Here is an 11795-nt window from a genome sequence, read left to right on the forward strand (position 1 = left end):
GGCGCAGCGCAGGTGCGGTCATGTCTTGATTGACAGCAGACACCCTGGCGCCGGCCAGCTCTTAAAGGGGGAAGGGTCGACTTGGTCTGCTGCCACGCCCTGGATACTGCAGCCCTCCAGCTAGGCCTAAACACTGCTGCTGGAGAGAAATAGTGCCAGGAAGGATGCAGAGGGCCCGTGAGCGAGCGCAGCGCTTCTCTGCCCATGATTTAAAGGTGCTGGTTAGGGCTTTGGAGAGGAGACGCCATATCTTGTTCCCGGACAGTGGCAAGAAGCCTGCCACCAGGGTGTACAGGAGAGCCTGGAGGGATATCGCCCAGAGGGTCACAGCCACCTGCGATGTCCCCAGGACTGGTGTCCAATGCCGGAAAAAGTTTAACGACCTCACTCAGATTGTCAGGGTGAGTACCCTTTCCAGTGTCCTCCTCATCCTTGCATGTGCACCTCACATTATGGGCAAAGGGACCTCAAAGCCCTAATGGCCAGCCCTCATCCAGCAGCTATGGCACTGGCATGAACATCAATTGCACTTTCTGCACTTTACACACTGGCCAAGCTATTCCACCATGGGAGGCAGTGCATACAGCAACAGGGCACCACACTGGCCAAGCTATTCCACCATGGGAGGCAGTGCATACAGCAACAGGGCACCACACTGGCCAAGCTATTCGACCATGGGAGGCAGTGCATGCAGCAACAGGGCACCACACTGGCCAAGCTATTCGACCATGGGAGGCAGTGCACACAACAACAGGGCACCACACTGTACTTAGAGGCTGTCCTTTCTCTTGCAGGCCAAGCTGGCCCAGAATCTGAGGAGCCGGACTGTCACCGGGGGAGGCCGTCCCCAGTTCCAGCAGCTCAGTGACCTGGAGGAGCGCGTGGGTCGACTCATGGGTGGCCGGCTGATTGGCCCCGTTGCATGTGGAGATGCCGACCCTGTGCTGGGCCCCAATGGTAAGGACATGACCTTTTGGACCTCTCTCGTTCCCCTTGCGCTTCAGATCTACATCCTTTGCCACTGTCCGACCAATGCGCTGAATGCCACCACTCATGCCTCCCTCGCTGACGCCCTGTCCTCACTCTAAAGCTACTCTTGTGCCTTCCTGCTTTCAGCTGGTGAGGAGGAGGTCCCTGAAGCTGCCAGTGACAGTCCCTCGGAAGAGGAGGACGAGGAGGAGCAAGAGGAAGGCGGCCCATCGGGGGAACCCTCATCCGCGCCAGGGGATGGCAATGGAGGGGACACGTCTTCCCTGGAGGAGAGGCAGGGGGAAGTGTTGCAGGGGGGTGTAGCTCCTGTGCCCAGTGGCGTCGAGCCACGCGGGAAGGGTCGGGCTGCTCGGCGGCCTTCTCCCCAGAGGGGGGAAGTGTTGCAGGAGAGTGTAGCTCCTGTGCCCAGTGGCGTCCAGCCACACGGGAAGGGTCGGGCAGCTCGGCTGCCTTCTCCCCAGAGGGGGGAAGTGTTGCAGGGGAGTGTAGTTGCTGGGCCCAGTGGCGTCCAGACACGCGGGAAGGGTCGGGCAGCTCGGCTGCCTTCTCCCCAGAGGGGGGAAGTGTTGCAGGGGAGTGTAGTTGCTGGGCCCAGTGGCGTCCAGCCACGCGGGAAGGGTCGGGCAGCTCGGCGGCCTTCTCCCCAGAGGGAGAGTCCGGCCTCCAGTCCGGAGACGGTCCTCGCCCAGGAGGTTCGCCTCCTCGATCAAATGTCCGCGGACTCGGATCGCCGGCACACTGAGTTCATGGGGGTTGTGGCACGGTTGCCTGAGGCCATCGAGTCCCTGGCTCATAGTGTGTCCGATTTCGGGGCCTCACAGGCCAGGGGTTTCGAACAACTCGGGGCAGCACAGGCCAGGGGTCTCGAACAATTCGGGGCAGCACAGGACGCGAGTCGGGCCGAATTGAGGGCAGCACAGGACGCGAGTCGGGCCGAATTCAGGGCAGCACAGGACGCGAGTCGGGACGACTTCAGGGCAGCACAGGCAGCGAGTGGCCAGTTGATCAGTGGTGCCGTGCAGTCACTGGCTGGTCTGATGCGGGCACAGACCAGGGCAGTACGGGCACTCACTGCTGCCACACTCGCTGTGTCAGGTAGGCATCGCCAGGGCAGCAGCCGCGCTGCAGCAGCACAGCGGTCTGGCCTTCAGCAGATTGCTGCGCTTGCTGCAGTGCCAGCCCGGCCGAGTGCCAGTGTCTCAGGCGAGCAGCGAGCGCCTGGCATCAGCCAGCTTGCCCCCATTGCTGCAGCCGCCACTGCCACTCCCCCAGCGAAGCTGCCACGAGCTGCTGGAGAGACTGATGCTGCCCAGCCACAGCTGCAGCAGTCAGCAGCCGGCCCCTCGAGGGCCAGAGCTCGTCTAGGCCGACCCCCAAGGGCATCTGCCGTCACGCAATGTGCCCCTCAGGAGCCTTCCCCCAGCCTTGCAGCACCCACAGGGCCCAGGTTGAGGCGGAGCAGTAGGTCGGCCAGGGGCCGGAAAAGGCTGGACAAGGACTCGCCCTCTCGGCACACAAAGTAGAGTGTGTTGCCAAATGTTTTTTTATATGGGGGTGGTTGTGTTGTCTATGGGGGGGGTTGTTTTGGTAAGGCCGAGGATGAAGGCCATTTGGATGGAAAAGTTTTGTTATTCCTCCCCAGGTTGTGGGAGTGAGTCATGTGTTTGACTGTTTTTTAGGGGTGTTGTCTGTTTTTGGGTTTCATGTGGGAAGGGCCCTGAGTTTGTTCAATAAAGCTTTTTCTTTATTCAGCTTGTCCATGTGTGATGTTTGAAGTGGTTGTTGCGTTAACTGGCTGAGGGCTTGCGGAGCGGCTGCATTCATGTCCCTTCATTGCCACAAGCCATTCCCTGACAGGGTGCCTAGAAGTGTCGTTCAATAAGCCGCCGACGGACGGCCCTTGGACCTTGTGGCTCCCTCCTGGGCTGGTACTCCTCCTCCTCCTCCTCCTCCTCCTCATGGTCCTCCTGCTCCTCCTCTTGAGGTGGTGGTCCAACGTGAGGTGGCAGTGCCTGAGTCCTGCGGATAGCCAGGTTGTGCAGCATGCAGCAAACGACGACGAACTGGGAGACTCTATCCGGCGAATACTGCAGAGATCCGCCGGAGCGATCCAGACAGCGGAACCGTTGCTTGAGGACGCCAATCGTTTGCTCTATGATGTTCCTTGTGGCTTGATGGCTTTCGTTGTATGCCTCCTCAGCAGGGGTCCTGGGCGCGCGGAGCGGGGTCATGAGCCATGTACACAAAGGATAGCCTTTGTCCCCGATAAGCCATCCTCTTGGGGGAGGCTGTGCCTGGAACATGTCAGCCACAGTAGTCTGGTGCAGGATAAATACATCGTGGCTGCTGCCTGGAAAGCGGGCATTGACAGCTAGGATGCGCTGCCTGTTGTCACACACCAGCTGTACATTGAGGGAATGGTAGCCCTTCCAGTTGCGGTAATCCTCGGCATTGTCGATAGGTGCCCGCAAAGCCACATGCGTGCAGTCAATGGCGCCCTGCACCATGGGGAAGTCCGCGATCCTCGCAAATCCGACTGCACGCTGCTCCTGCCTCTCCAGGGTCATGGGGAAGGAGATGAATTGGTGTCTCCTTGTGAAAAGGGCATCGGTGACCTGCCGGATGCAGCGATGCACGGCGAACTGGGATATGTTAGCTATGTCCCCAGCAGCGGCTTGGAAGGAGCCGCTTGCATAAAAGTTCAGAGCCACCGTGACCTTCACTTCCACCGACAGAGACGTCCTGCACATCAGCTGTGGACGCAGATCTCTGTGAAGCAGCTGGCAGATCTCTGCAACCACCTCCCTTCTGAAGCGCAGCCTCTTAACACACTGCGCGGCAGTCATGGTGAGATAGGACACCGGCTGGCGGTATTCCCTGAGTGGGTAAGGCCTACGTTGCCGACGCCTGATGCCCCCTCTGCGTCTAGGCATGGCTGCCCCTCTCACACAGCGTCTGCGAGCCCTTCGCACATAATGCTGGAACTGAGGGTTGGAACCCCATGCAGCCCCCATAATATACTTGCAAACAATGAAATCACAATAAGGCAAATTTCCAAGCTCTGGCCAGAAGCCAAAAATACCTCTCCTATGTTGGGCCAAATCAGAAAGGTCTCTTCCTTGGTCTCTGTCCAGAAATCCGTTGCACAAAAGTCATTGCAGCAAAATGGCTGGCCTTTATAGTTCAGTGTAAGTGCCCTTTAATTAGCGCTCCCCGAGGCCCACAGGGCCTCTGCTGCGTTCCACTTCACAGTTCTTAGCACCGCCACGCCCACATTGGGCGGGCGCGACTGAAGTTCCGGTTTGGGGCGCACAAAGGGCGTTGCACGACGAAATGACGTCATAAGCTGCGCGCGAAGCTGAGCGCGCGCAAACACTTTGCGCCGGCGCTAAATGTCTACTGAAGTTGGGCGTAGGCGCAGATCGCCCTGCGCCCGGCCGCTAAGTGCCTAGCGCTCGAGATCTACTCCTCCTAAGGTGCTAACGGCTGGCGCACGCAACTGAATTTCTAGGCCATTGAGTCCATGAATGGACCAGCAAAATCAATATGCACCCGTTGCCATGGAGATGAGGGCCACTCCCATGGGTGTAGAGGGGCATGTGGTGGTGCATTTTGGACCTTCTGGCATCCTGAGCAGCTCTTTGTCAGGTCCTCGATTTGCTGATCGATCCCCGGCCACCACACATAAGCCCTAGCAAGGCTTTTCATTTTCACCCCTCCCAGATGACCTTCGTGAAGCTCATTGAGCACTCTCTCCCTTAACTTGGGTGGAATTACCACTCGGGATCCACACATCAAGGTCCCCTGGCATACTGACAGTTGTTCTCTTCTGGATGAGAATGCTGGCAACAGTGAGTCGCCATGTGCTGGCCATCCCTTCACCGTCAAATCATATACCCGAGACAGTGTCGGGTCATTTCGGGTCTCCTTCTCTATACCAGCGTTAGTTACTGGCAAGCATTCAATTATAGTCGAATGAAATATTTCGACAGGATCCACTGCTGGTGCTTCCTCCGCAGTAGGCAGTGGCAGGCGTGATAGCCCATCAGTGTTTCCATGCTGTTTCGTGCCCTTATACTCGATTTCATATTGGTGCGCCCCTAGAAAAAGGGACCATCTTTGTAGCCGTTGCGCAGTCATCACCGGAATGCCCTTCTTTGGATTAAAGATGGAGACAAGTGGTTGGTGGTCAGTCAGCAAGGTGAACTTCTGCCCGTGCAGATAGTGATTGAACTTTTTCACTCCCCACACTAGGCTGAGGGCCTCCCTGTCAATCTGGGCGTAGTTACGCTCGGCTGAGGTTAGTGACCGAGACGCAAAGGCTACTGGCCTCTCCGAGCCGTCCGGGAATTTGTGCGACAGCACCGCTCCAATGCCATAGGGTGATGCATCACACGCCAACCAAATTGGTAGTGCTGGGTTGAAATGAGCCAACACCTCTTTTGATGTGATCAATGCTTTGCTCTTCTGGAAAGCTCATTTACATTCGTCACTCCACTTCCATGGTACCCACGTTTGCAGTAGGGTGTTCAGTGGGTGTAGTACGGTCGACAAATTCAGCAAGAACTTATGGTAGTAGTTCACCAGCCCGAGGAACGACCTCAGTTGTGACACATTTTCCGGTGCTGGAGCCTTGACTACTGCCTCAATCTTTTCAGGGGACTTATGTAACCCCTCTTTATCAATAACGTGGCCACAATACGAGATCTGCTTCTGGAAAAACTCGCATTTGTGGCGATTAGCTCGGAGCCCATATTCCTTCAATCTAGTGAGCACCTGCTCCAGGTTGGCGAGGTGATCACTGTCATTTTCGCCCGTGACCAGGATGTCGTCCAAATAACACTGGGTCCCTGGAATCCCTTGCAGGACTTGTTCCATTGTCCTTTGCCAAATAGCCGGAGCTGATGCTACCCCGAACACCAGCCGGTTGTATTGGTAGAGACCTTTATGAGTGTTGATCGTGAGGTACTGTTTCGAGGCTTCTTCTACCTCCATTTGCAGGTACGCCTGGGCCAGATCAATCTTAGTGAAGCGTTTCCCTCCAGATAGCGAGGCGAAAATATCTTCAATCCGCGGAAGCGGATATTGTACAGTGTGAAGGACTGGGTTCACTGTCACCTTAAAGTCCCCACAGATGCGAACCTTCTTTGGTTCCCCAGGCGTATTACTCAACGACCTCTTCATTACAGGAACGATGGGTGAAGCCCACTCGCTCCAGTCCACTTTGGACAGTACTCCTGAACGTTCCAAACCTTCCAGCTCTGCTTCGACGGCTGGGCGGATCGCATAAGGTACCGGTCTGGCCTTAAAAAGCTTTGGGCTTGCATTTTCCTCTATTTTGATCATCGCTGTTATGCCTTTTAGTGTTCTGAGTCCCTGCTGGAACACTTCTTGTGCGTCAGTTAGCATTTTTGACAGTCGTCCAGGTGTGACGTCGTCAACCTTTTTGGCATCTACAGTCAGTGCTTGTATGGAATGCCAATCTAGCTGTATCTTCCGGATCCATTCACATCCTAGTAGTGGTGGTCCTCCATCTGGCAATACATGTAGGTCCATTTTTGGTGTTACCTTGCCGTTATATATAACGTTCACCCTTATTTTTCCTTTGGGGTAGACTTTTTGCCCTGTGTACGTCTTCAAGACAATCTTTGTATCTCTCAAGGGTATATGTGAGAATAGCCGCTTGTAGTCCCTTCGGTTTATGACTGTTAGGGCTGATCCTGTGTCCAATTCCATTTTCACTTGGACTCCTGCTATCTTGAGCGTGACCCAGATAGTTTGGTGATCCTCCGTTTTGATCACATTATGTAGTTTCAGACAACCCAGCTCCTTGCTTCCGGAGTCTGTATCACTTTTCTGTTCGATAGCAAAATACTGCAGATGTTGGGATTCCGAAATAACAACAGAAAACGTCAACTCATATTTCTCATCCTCACCTTTCACCCCACCAGCCTCCACATTCAACGGATCATCCTCCGGCATTTCCGCTACCTCCAAAGCGATCCCACCACCAAACGTATCTTCCCCTCCCCTCCCCTTTCAGCATTCCGCAGGGACCGCTCCCTCCGAGGCACCCTAGTCCACTCCTCTATCACCCCAAACAGCCCTTCCTCTTCGCCTGGCACCTTCCCGTGCAAGCGGAGGAGATGTAACACCTGCCCCTATACCTCCCCCCTTCCCACTGTCCAGGGCCCCAAACACCCCTTCCAGGTGAAACAGCGATTTACTTGTACTTCTCGCAATCTAGTATACTGTATTCGCTGCTCACGATGCGGTCTCCTCTACATTGGGGAGACCAAACGCAGATTGGGTGACCGCTTTGCGGAACACCTCCGTTCAGTCCGTAAGGGTGACCCCGAGCTTCCGGTCGCCTGTCATTTTAATTCACCGCTCCATTCCCACTCGGACCTCACCGTCCTTGGCCTCTTGTATTGTTCCACGGAAGCTCAACGTAAACTCGAGGAACAGCACCTCATCTTCCGATTAGGCAGTCTGCAGCCTTCTGGACTCAATATCGAGTTCAACAATTTCAGATCATAAGCTCGGCCCCCATTTCATTTTCTCTTGTAATTGTTCCACTCCTTTCCCCCCCCCCCCCTTTCCTTTTGTTTCTCTCTCACACCTGGCAGCTATCTTTTGCCCTGCCAGTACACTTTACACCTAATCCCAGCCTATTACCATCTCGTCTAGCTTCTAATCTCTTTTACTTCTTTTGTTTCTTTTATTCTTTTGTCCGATCGTAGCCCTGCCTCCGAGCTAGTTTCTTTTCTTTCCAGTTTTGAAGAAGGGTCCAACCCGAAACGTCAACTCATATTTCTCTCCACGGATGTTGCCTGACCTGCTGAGTTTTTCCAGCATTTTCTGTTGTTATTTCACTTTTCTGTTCGTCTGAACTACTCTCCGTCACCTTATGTACCTTCTTGTACTTCTCCTGTGGAGATTTCTTGCTGCTGGTTTTCTTTCCCGACCTGCAGACTCTTGCTATGTGTCCTACTTTTCCACACTGTCTGCACACTTTGTCCTTGAACCAGCAATCATTATGGTCGTGTGTTGTTCTGCCGCAGCGATAGCACTTCACTGTTCCGTATGACATTTCATTTGTGCCATATTCTTGCGGTCTCCATTGTATCTCTGCAGCGCCCCGTGCTGCTGCTTCATGTGATACTGCAATGCTGAAAGCCTTGTCCAGCGTAAGATCCTTTTCTGATAGAAGCCGTTTCTGGGTTCCTTCACTTTGAAGCCCACACACAAACTTGTCCCTTAAAGTATCTGCTAGACCCGTTCCAAACTGGCAGTGTTTCGATAGCTTGCGTAGTTCCGTTAAATACTCAGCATTACTTTCATCTTTATGCTGGTTCCTTTTTTGAAACTTAAATCTTTCTGCTATCAGCAGCGGTGTGGGGTTTAAGTGGTCCTGTAGGATTGACACTATGTTTTCAAAATCCTTTTCTACTGGCTTCTCTGGGGTTACTAGGTTTCGTAGTAAGCCATACGTTTTTGCACCCATTGAATTCAACAATACCAGCGCTTTCTTGTCATCTGGCACTTCATTCGCCTTGCAGTATACTTCTATGCGTTCGACATATGTCGTCCAATCTTCGACTTCATTGTCGAACGCTGTGATACTGCCACTCTTCGGCATTTTTGGGTCTGGTTAGACTGGCTTAAAATGGCGTATCCCGCGCTTTCCTTTCTTCCCCACTGCGGCTTAAAATGGCGTCTCCCACGCTTTCCTTTCTTCCCCGCTGCGGCTGAAAATGGTGTCTCCCGCGCTGCTGCCAACGCCGCTCTCGGCAGTCCTCGTGGCAAATGGCGACGCCCTGTGGGTTTCGTGTGCTGCTCCTGCGCTGCTGCCAATGCCGCTCTCTGCGGTCCTCGTGGCAATGGCAGCGCCTCGCGTTTTCCTGCGCGCCTCTCTCCCCCGTTGACACTGCTCGGCCTTTGAACACTGGCTGCGCTCTGCGCCTTTTCCTGCGCGCCTCTCTCCCCCGTTGACGCTGCTCGGCCCTTGAACACCGGCTGCGCTCTGCTCTCTCTCGCCTCTCTCCCCCGTTGTCGCCGCTCGATCCTGAACACCGGCTGCGCCCTGTGCGCTCTACCCTCTCTCTCTCCCCCGTCGACGCTGCTCGGCCTTTTTCTGTGCCTCTCGGTCGGCTCTAGCCGCCGCTGTCCAGGAAGGGTCTGCGCAGTACCTGTTGCCAGCCCGTTTCGCTGGACCACCGTGACTGGAAAGCCAAGCCTGGCGCTCGACAGCCTCCCCTGCGATGCTCAAATCTGCGCTGGATGACTGGGTGTTGCCCGTGGTTGACGCCCATGCTTCTGGACTCGGCCTTCTTCCACTGTTCTCCAGGAGCGAATCCCTGGGAGGTGATGCAGAGTTGCAGGTAGGTTCAAATCTGCTCGTCGCCAATGTTAGATCCGTGTATCTTGATGTTGTGTCCTTCAATAATTGGAGAACAAGACTGCAGGGAATGATTCAACAGGTGTTTACTGAATGAGGGTTACTCTAGAACTAACTATACAGATCACTACTCAGGTTTATATACAGGTGTGGTCACTGCCGGTACTACAGTATACAGGAGCTGTAAAAAGTAGTTCTCCCCTTAAAGGTACATACATTACAATTTACCCATTTTTTTCCTCTTCTCAACCTTATAGAGTTCTGAATTTTGGGCCTTGGCGGTTCACCTGGGTTTCTCAACAAAACATATCAGGGCCTATTTTCCTATGGTTTGCATACGGGAATGCTTATTCCACAGTTGCAAAGCACTGTAATAAAGGGGCCGAGGGCTGTGATGTCGGGTCTCCACCCAATTATATTCTGCCTGATATTTAATTCCATTGACTGCAATGGGACCAAATACTGGGCGGCGGGTATAACCCGCGGCAGATGCGATGCCGCCCGTTTTGTGTTACCGCCCAAGATGAATTTCTAACCCTCTGTCTCCTACCTCCTAACCAATTCCCTATCTAAGCCAATAGGTTGCCTTCAATTCCATGCGCTGTCATTTTTGTTAACGATTTCTTCTGTGGAACCTTGTCGAATGCCTTCTGGAAGTCCATATAAATAACCTCCATAGACATTTCCTTATTTACCACATTTGTTACCTCAAATAATTCCACAACTTTTAAGGACTAGTTTCCTCCACGAGCACCCATTAGGCACCCAATGGGTACAAGTACCAGTGGTGTACCGTGACTTTCATAAAAGCGGTTCGTGCCATTTTCCTGTCCTGGCATAGTGGCATAGTGGTTAGCACTGTTGCCTCACAGCGCCAGGGACCCGGGTTCAAATCTGGCCTCGGGCAACTGTCTGTGTGGAGTTTGCACATTCTCCCCGTGTTTGCGTGGGTTTACTCCGGGTGCTCCGGTTTCCTCCCACAGTCCAAAGATGTGCAGGTTAGGTTGATTGGCTATGATAAATTGACCCTTAGTGTTAGGGGGATTAAATACGTGGGGTTACGGGGATAGGGTGGGATATGTGTTGGTGTAGGGGTTACGGGGATCGGGTGGGATATGTGTCAGCGCAGGCTCGATGGGCCGAAATGGCCTCTATCTGCACTGTGGGGTTTCTGTGATTTCTGTGATTTGCATGATCCAGGCACTCTCCAGATGCCCTGGCTGGACCTTGCACTGGAGAGCTGGGCAGGAAAGAGGAGTACAGCTGCAGGCCTGGGGACCTGTAACTAGAAAGCCCAGAGATTATACTGGAGGGTAGAGGGGGTATGGTCAGAACAAACTACTTTGGCCTCTCTTTTGTCTTTCTCTTTGGTTTGCCCCCGCAGACTCTCCAATCTGCAAGGGTCCCAATCCTTGCAACAGGATTATTCAGGCATGTTCCCCCACCACCCACCTTCCCCCGCCCCCCTCCCCCCCCCCCACCCACCTCATTTACATCACTATATCAAATTCTGGGGCAGCGCAGTGGGGCAGAGACTTGAAGGAATGGGTGTCTGTCCTTTTTTCCGCTTCACGGTACCTACTGAACACCAATTCCCCAGGTGCCGCGAAAAGGAATGTTTATCCTGCATTTGCTTGAATTTTGAGCTTTATTTACTTTTACCCTTAGAGATTGCAATGGGTGATATTTTCAGCTCATCCCAAAATTTGTAAGCCAAAGTATCAACTTTATGTTCTCCAAACACTAATAAATCAGTTAGTCATAATGCCTTCATATCAGTTAAAATGTCCTTAACCTTCTCCAGACTTTATGAGGCACTTCAGACAGGAGACAGAAATAATACATAGAATCATAGAAAGTTACAGCACGGAAGGAGGTCATTTCGGCCCATCATATCCGCGCCAGCCAACAAAGAGCTATCCAGCCTAATCCCACTATCCCAGCTCTTGGTGCGTAGCCCTGCAGGTTAGAGCATCACAAGTGCACATCCAAGTATTTTTTAAATGTGGTTTGGGTTCCTGCCTCTACCACTCTTTCAGGCAGTGAGTTCCAGACCCCCACAGCCCTCTGGGTGAAGACATTTCCCCTCAAATTCCCTCTAAACATTCCACCAATGACTTTAAATCTGTGCCCCCTGGTTTTTGACCCCTCTGCTAAGGGAAATAGGTCCTTTCTATCCACTTTATCTATGCCTCTCATAATTTTATACACCTCAATAAGGTCTCCCCTCAGCCTCCTCTGTTCCAAGGAAAACAGACCCAGCCTATCCAATCTTTCCTCATAGCTAAGATTCTCTACTCCCGGCAACATCCTTGTAAATCTCCTCTGTACCCTCTCTAGTGCAATCACATCTTTCCTGTAACGTGGTGACCAGAACTGCATGCAGTACTCTAGCTGAGGCCTA

This window comes from Somniosus microcephalus, chromosome 5, assembly GCF_052327205.1.
Source record: "Somniosus microcephalus isolate GS21.2 chromosome 5, FLI_Smic_1.0, whole genome shotgun sequence".
Classification (NCBI taxonomy): Eukaryota; Metazoa; Chordata; class Chondrichthyes; order Squaliformes; family Somniosidae; genus Somniosus; species Somniosus microcephalus.